The sequence below is a fragment of the Tupaia chinensis genome, unplaced genomic scaffold (assembly GCF_000334495.1).
Source record: "Tupaia chinensis unplaced genomic scaffold, TupChi_1.0 Scaffold000051_1, whole genome shotgun sequence".
Lineage (NCBI taxonomy): Eukaryota > Metazoa > Chordata > Mammalia > Scandentia > Tupaiidae > Tupaia > Tupaia belangeri.
Window position 1 is genome coordinate 210,632 of NW_006159509.1, and position 8,440 is coordinate 219,071.

An 8,440-nucleotide genomic window follows, 5' to 3' on the forward strand; every position below is an offset into this window, starting at 1 on the left:
TTGAAAGTATTATACCTCCCTGAGAGAATGAGCTAAAAAGAGACCATTAAAATTCCCAGAAACAGGGCTTGCATGTAGCCTGGTGGTTAAGGGGACTAGATCTCATGTGGCCAACTATTGTTCAAATCCCAGTCCTGGCAATAAATCCTGACAGGATGGAGAAATGGAAAAGGGATTGCAAGGTGACCATGATACCAAATGCGGGTGTGTTTTCTCCCTTCTCTGTCTTACTGCCTCTTCCTGGAAATTTAAAATTAAAAGAAAAAAGAAAAAAGAAAAAGTTCTAAAAGTAATTTGACTTCTAGAATCCCTCCCTCAGCAAAGTCAAGGAAACATTCTCTATCCCCAAATCCCAACCTGGAACCTATAAAATTATTTCTTTTAGGAAATGATGAACCAGGAGGACTGTGGATTCAGGATCACCAGATGTAGCTGAAGGTGAAGGAACCATAAAGGAATAGTGGTTTAAACAAAGGTACATGTACATGAGATTAATAATTACTTTCATTTGCCAAATTGACTGGATCATGGATGTCCAGACCTCTGATTAAACGTACTTCTGAGTGTGTCTGTGTAAGAGTACTGAATAAAGCAGAATGCTCTCACCAATGTGAGTGGGCATCATCCAGTCATTCATGGTCTGGATAAAACAGAAAGGTAGAAGGGAGAATTCATTCATCTGTTGATGGATGTTTAGGTTGATTCCATGATTTGACTATTGTGAATAATGCTGCAGTGTACATGGGAGTACAGATACCTCTTTGACATACTGATTTCAATGGCTTTGGGTATATACCCAGAAGTAGGATTACTAGATCATATAAGTCAATTTTTACTTTTCTCCAGGAATCGCCATACTATTTTCCCTAACTGCTTACATTCCCACCAACCATGCACGAGGGTTCCCGTTTCCTACAGTCTCAATAATGCTTACCTTTTCTTTTTGAAAACAGACATTCTAACAGGTGTGAGGTGCTATCTCCTTGTGATTTTAATCTGTAGATCCCTGATGATTAACTATGTTGTTGAGCATATTTTCATAAACCACAACAGTACTAGTCCTAGTGCCTTATGCATATGAATTCATTTTATCCTCATAACAACTCTATGATATAATTGCTACTGTTATCTTCATTTTATAGAGTATGCAGCTAAAACTCAGGGAGGTTAAGTGAATTGCCAAGGCCACACAGAAAGCATTGAAAAGAGATTCCAACCTGTATAGTCTTGACAGTCCAGAGTACTCTCAACATTTGGAAATGCTGTCTTTCTGGCAGTCAGTGGAGTTTGCAGAGCTATGAAATTGCACTAAATAAGGTTCTGTGGTTCAGAGAGACATTTGCCTCTTTTCCTGTGTTAATTAACTTAGAAAATTCATATCTAAAGGGTGCATCTTTTTACTATATCCTCTGAAACTCCCTTTAGTAGAGGGTAGACAACAAAACTGTGTGTCCCTTGCCTTCCAAATGGTCAGTAAAAGAGGAAATAAGCATATGTAATAATTATTTATTTTCTGCTCTCCTCTTTAAGTTACTTGAGTCTTCTTTGTCACTTATTTGGGGAAAATTACTTATCTTCTTGTTGTCCACTAATGTTAATTCATGCTTTTCCCATATCTGTGATTACTGGGAAATCTTTGAATGAAATTCAGAGGGAATGGTTTGAAATTAGAAAATCTTTACTCTTTTAATACTTTGTTTTCTCTAGCGAGTTGGTTATAAGTAGTATCTTCATTTGAAAATTATATCTTTGACTTTTTTATTTTTAAGATTCTCAGTGAGACAAACCATAATTTTCCTAGGATTCAGCTACAATATGTCCATAGCTTTGTATAAGATCATTGGCAATTCTGAGTAGACAAATCTATTTGTTTGGATTCTTTTTCTTTTTTGGGGGGTCAAATCTGGGGTAGTATTATCCACACACACTAAAATATATGTTGTTTTTGGAATGATGGTGGTGAATCTCTAGAGAAAAAAATTTCTATATGAAAACAGGATAATTGATTCATGATTGTAAGACCTCTGCTTTTCCCTTGAAAATTATAATATTGTATTTTTTAACAGAATCATTTTAACTTTATTTATTTTATTATTATTTTAACTTGGCAAGAGAGGGAGAGAGAGAAAAAAAATAAAGGGAGAAAGCAAGCTGCCAGGTCTGGGACTTGAACCTTAGTCAGCTAGGTAGGAGTCCAGCATCCTTAACCACCATGCCATCTACTGGCCTCACAATATTGTATTTTAAAATATATGTTCACACAGAAATAGATGTCAAAGGAGATACTTAGAACATGATTCCATAGAATTTTATTGAATGAAATTCTGACATGAGCTAGCAGAACTATGTAGTGACAAATTAAATAAGGAAATGTTAAGATGGCATAGTTCAAGGTCTCAAACCGAGTGAAATGGTTAAAAAAAGAGAGAAAAAGAAAACAAAATTATCCTAACCACACACTGCAACAATAGTTAATTTTTTTATTTTTAAAACATATTCATCACTTCTTTTTTAAATTTATTTAAGATAAGTTTTTGGGACCAGCAGTTAGCATAATGGCTATGTCGCTGAACTCCCATGTAGTCAACCGCGGTTCAAGTCCCAGACCCCGTGGTTTAAACTCACTCCAGGCAGGTGTGCATGCGTGCCCAAGATCCAGAAAGGAGAAGGGAGGAGAAGAGATTGCAGCGAGGCCATCCCTGGGGGATGATTTCTTGCTTTCTGTCTCTCTGTGTGTCTCTGTCTTTCTGGCGAGGGCATGTGCACTATAGCAAAAAAAAAAAAAAAAAAAAAAAAACCTCTCCAAAAATGATAAGTTTTTAAAGAAGAGTATTTCTTCCATTCTTGTATGTACCTTGACGTTTTTTAAAATTGTTTTATTTATTCATTTTAATTTGACCAGAGAGGAACAGAGTGACGGGGGGGGGGGCAGTGAGAAAGCAAGACACCAGGTTCATGACTTGAACCGTAGTTGGCCATGTGGGAGTCCAGTGCCCTTAATCACCACACCACCTGCCAGCCCCACATCTAGCTTCTTCAATAGGCACATCCTTCTGCATTTATTATGAGAACTGCTGAAAATGAAAGATAGGCTGTCGCTTATTATTCCAGGTCTTCGCATGTAGCCATACCCTCAGTATTGGGGCATATTCAGGGCAAGATAGCCATATAGAGTAACAATATGCAAAGAATTACAGGCTTAGACGGTTCAATTTTTAAAGCTCTGACTGGCAGAAATCATTTATCCTGCCAATCAGGAATGAGATGAATCCATGTAACTAAGACCACTACCTTCCCAGGATGATAACATCATATTTGAGAATGCCCAGAGCCCTCAGGGTATTCAGATTCACAGCCTATCCTGTAAAATAGGATTCCTTTAAGGGACTATTAACAATGTGTATGTGAGTGGTGTGGTAATTAAGGAGATACAGATTGTGTTATGTCTAGAGGAAATAGAGAATTGGGAAGGGTAAATTTTTGTTTAATAGCCTTGTTAAAGGTCAGCAGAAGCTTTAGGCAGAGCTGAGCCCAGGTGTTTGCTACACTGATGAACTGTGGATGAGCTGTAACATTAACCTTTGACACCTCACACTGACCTTTTCTGTGAAGTTTTGCCCCGGCCAAATTACCCAACTAAATAGTAACTAAACTGGTATACTTACTCCAGATCAGCAGCCTTGGAACCACAGAACCTTTATTTAGCACTAGACGAATGATCCAAGCACATCTTCGAAAGGCTCTGAAGGATCCCTAGTCTTGATGTTTACAATGGATGAAAGGTCTAGCTGACACTCACTAATTCATTTTTTTTTTCCAGTACCAAAATTTCTTGGACTCTGACTCTAAGCCCAGTCTGATACATAATGGGCACTCAATAAATACTAATTGGCTAACTGACTTCCTTTGGTGAACAGCAGTCACCACCTTTAAATAGTTATTTTCCGATCCTTCCATCCAGTCATATATTAATTTCTCATTTATTCATTGAATACATTAGTAAGTGCCAGTTATGTATCAGAACTGTGTTAGGCACTGGAAAGAACAAGGATGATACAGTTGCTATGTTCTGGGAATTTGTATTGTACTGAAGAGTCCTATAAATGTAGTGTAGTCATTATTTCTATTACATAAAAAGGTATAAACATTATGAAAGTCTTTATCATGCTCCAGTCTTCCAGACATGCTGCTTCAGACCCATCTCCTTAAAGGAACTGCTTTATTCACTTTACTCTTTGAATATTGCTGAGTTGCTCAGATCTAAAATTCTGAGCAAGTAGAGTTATTATAGAAAATAACAAACAGTACAACAAAGGACAGTTAATTCAAAATCAGTTAATACAAATAGTTTACTTGTTGACGTTATAGGGAACATCAAAAGTGGCAGCTAAGATCAAGATTGGTGAAAAACACCAAGAAAACAAGAGATGGAAAGATAGGGAGTAGTTACTGTAGGGCTCTAGCCAGACATTACTAATGAGTAATATTTGTCTTGCCTAGACTGTTTGATTTATTTTCCAAGTTTGTTTTTTAAGTATCTGCATATAAAGTTATTATAAACATTCACTTAAGAAAATCTGAATAGTGTGGAAAAATAGAAATAAAATGAATTACCATATCCTGACACCTAGAAGCAACCTCAGCTAATATTTAGTGTAGTAGTCTATGTTTTTCCACATTTCTTATGCATTTTTTAAAATAATTGAGATATTAGTAATATTACACGTAACATTTTGTTACTGACTGTCAAAAACAGAGCTGTGGGAGCCAGACTTGGTGGAGTGGTGAATCTTGATCCTCTGAGAGGCAGTGCCATGGAGAGCAGGGGCAAGGGATGAGGAGGAATGGGGAGAAGGAGAGGACAGGAGAGGTGTTCTCCATTCAAGTTCAGAGATCTTCCTAAGCGTGCCAGACAAGTCTTGCCTACCGTGACTGAGGCTGGCCTAAAGTTTAGGATTTATCACTGCTTTGGCACCCTGTTGTGTATTTTCTCTCTGTCTCTTTATTCTCCACATGTCTCTTTTTCATGGAAGAAATAAATGAATACAATTTAAAAACTTATTTTTAAAATAAAACTTTAATTAAGGCCAGCTCCGTGGCCTGGTGGTTAAGGCAGTTAGTCCCACAAGACTGACCACGAGATTTAGACTAGGGACCTCAAGAAATACACCAAAGTGTGTGGGTGCCCAGAATCCCCAAAAGAGGGAGAGATGGAGGAGAAGAGATTGTAATGTGACCCTTCACCATAGAGATGGTGGTGCCTTCTCCTCTCTTTGTTTCTTTTGGGTGTGTGCATGCAACCTCTAACAACAAAAACAACAACAACAAATAAATAAATAAGCTTTATAACAAGAAACATTGGTAGAATATTTCATCAATATGTTAATAGCTATATAAATGTAACATTGGATAAATATTAGATAATATAACTAGCTGTTCTTTTAGTGATATGTTTTCTTTATTTTTTCATTGTCGGAAGTATCTCTGTGGTCAACATGAAGCACTTTTTTTTTTTAAAGAATTATTTTATTATTATTTTTAAATTTGCTATAGGGAACATGCAATTTACCAGAGTTGGGGGGAGTAAGAAAGCAAGTCACCAAGTCTGGAACTTGAACTGTGGTCAGACATGTGGGAGTCCAGTGCCTTAACCACAATGCCACCTGCTGGTCCTGTACAAAAAACTGTATTTTGTTTTTTTTTTTTAATTGCTAGGGGACACTTATGCTCACCAGAGACAGACCGAACACCATCAAATAGGACTACTCTACAGTCCTTTCTCCTCCATTTCTCCTTCCCTTCAGGATTTTGGGCAGGCATGCTCACACATGCACCTGTTATGTTTTTCAAGTTACTGGAACTGAGATTCAGACTGCGGTCAGCCAACTGGGATCCATTTCCCCATAGACAGCATTTAACTGTTATGCTATGGGACTGACCCAAAAAGATTTATTTAATTATTTTAGTTTGCTATAGGATGTGTGTATTTGCTAGAGAAAGAGAGAGAGGGGGAAAATGAGAAGTCACCTCTCAGAGGGGATGGTCATGCCACTGTCTATTTTCCTTTTACTTCTTGGGATTTGGGGCATGCATGCACACACATCCCATGTGTTTTTAAAAGCCTCTATGTCCAGGACTCGAACCACAGTTATGCAGGATCAAGCTGCTTTAACCACAATGCTACCTTGCTGGACCCTCAAAATATTTTTGGGTACTACCTAAGTTTGGATTCTGAAAAGAATTGCTGGATCCCAAGACAGGAAAAAACTTGGGTTAGTCCTATGATCTGATGGTTAAGGGAGCCATATCCCATGTGGCTGACCATGTGGTTTGAATCTTGGCCCCAATTGCTTAAAAACATGCCAGGTGCATGTGCATGGCACACCCAGAATTCCAAGAGCATGAAGAAATGGAGAAGGGATTACAGCATGACCACAGCCCCATGAAGGTTGCTTTTTCTTCTTCTTCTGTGTCCCTCTGGTGAGCACAAGTGCACATTGACAAAAATACCAAAAACAAAACAAAACAAAACAAAAATAAACAACTGTCCTTTGGGTAAATACCAAGGAGTGGGATTACGGGTTATATGGTAGTTCTATTTGTAAATATTTGAGGAACCACCATATAGTTTTCTTCAGTGACTGTACTAATTTCCATTCCCACCAGCAGTGCGAGAGAGTTCCCTTTTCACTACAGTCTCACCAGTACTTGCTTTTCTGTGTTTTCGATCATAGATATTCTGACTGGGATTAAGTAATACCTCATGGTGGTTTTGATTTACATTTCCCTTATGATAAGAGACATTGACATCTTTTCATATACTTTTTGTCCATTTGTATGTCTTCCTTTGAGAGTTGCCTGTTCAACTCCCATTTTTAAAATCGAATTGTTAGTTTTTCTGTGGTTGAGCTGCTTTAGTTCCCTATATATTCTTGCTATCAAATCCTAATCTAAGAGATAATTTGCAAATGTTTCTCCCATTCCTTAGGTTGTCTTTGTACTCTATATATTGTTTCCTTTGCCATGCAGAAGCTTTTAAGCTTAATCTGTACTTTAGGGTTTTATTTAAGAAATCTTTGCCTACTCCAAACCCACTTTCCCTTGTGTTTCCACTAGTAGTTTTATAGTTTGAGGTTTTACACTTAGATACTTGGTTCATTTTGAGTTGATTTTTGTTATTGGAGAGAGATGGGGTCCAGTTCCATTTCTCTGTAGATAAATATCCAGTTTTCCCAGCACCATTTGTTGAAACTTTTTTTTTTCTCCACTGTATTGTCTTATGCTCTTTTTAAAAAATTGATAGGCTATATGTTATGGGGTTTACTTCTGGATTTTCTATTTTGTTCCATTGGTTCATGATTTTGTTTTTTTGTTTTGTTTTGTTTTGGTTTTTGCTTTTGCTTTTATTTTTTGCCAGTACCAGGTTGTTTTGGTTATTACAGCTCTGTAACATTTTAAGGTTGGGTAGTGAAATGCGTTCTACTGTCTTCTTTTTTGTACAGTATTATTTTAGCAATCTAGGGGTCTTTTATAATTCAAGATAAATTTTATGATTTTTCTATTTTTGTGAAAAGTGAAGAATGCCACTGATAGTTTAATTGAAATCACATTGAATTTGTAAATTAATTTAAGTAGAATTAGCATTTTAGTTATATTGATTCTTCCAATCTGAAAACAAGGAATGTCTTTCCATATCTTATTCCATTTCTTTTTCATAGTTTTCCTTGTAGAGGTCTTTCACTTTCACTTTTTTAGGTATTTTACATTTTTTGTGGCTATTGTTAGTGGCATTACTTTTTTCAGTTATGCCTCAGTCTGTTCATTACTGGTGTATAGAAATACTATAAATTTTTATTTATTGATTCTGTATCCTGTAACTACTGAATTCATCACTCTAGGAATTTTTTCATAGATTATTTTGAACTTATTATGTATATAATCATGTCATCTGCAAATAGGGACAATTTCACTTCTTCCTTTCCTATGCAAATGTCTCCCCCCACTTGTCTGATTGTGTTGGCTGGGACTTCCAATACTATGTGGAAAGGAGTAAAGAAATAGGCAACCTTGTCTTGTTCTAGTTTGCTTACAGATTTTCCCTGTTTAGTTTCAGCCTTTCCCTGTTATTTCTTGATAAATGGGAAAATCTTTTTATTTTATTTTTTTTTAGAAACATCTACTACCCAGCACTGACATAGCTCCTAACTTTCAGACCTTCTCCTTTGGTAAACTACCACCATGAAACTGATGAAAATGGCTTCAGATACTATCTGCAAACTAAGAAGGTTAACTCTGTTCCTTACATCCTTAGGCATTATTTTCTATTTCTAAGGAGATATATGTTTGTCATAGGGCTGTCTATTCCCAGGACTCTAATATAAAAAGCATATTGTCATGGTTACAGCTGCAGTAAAGCTGCTTCTTTATATGCTTTTCTGCT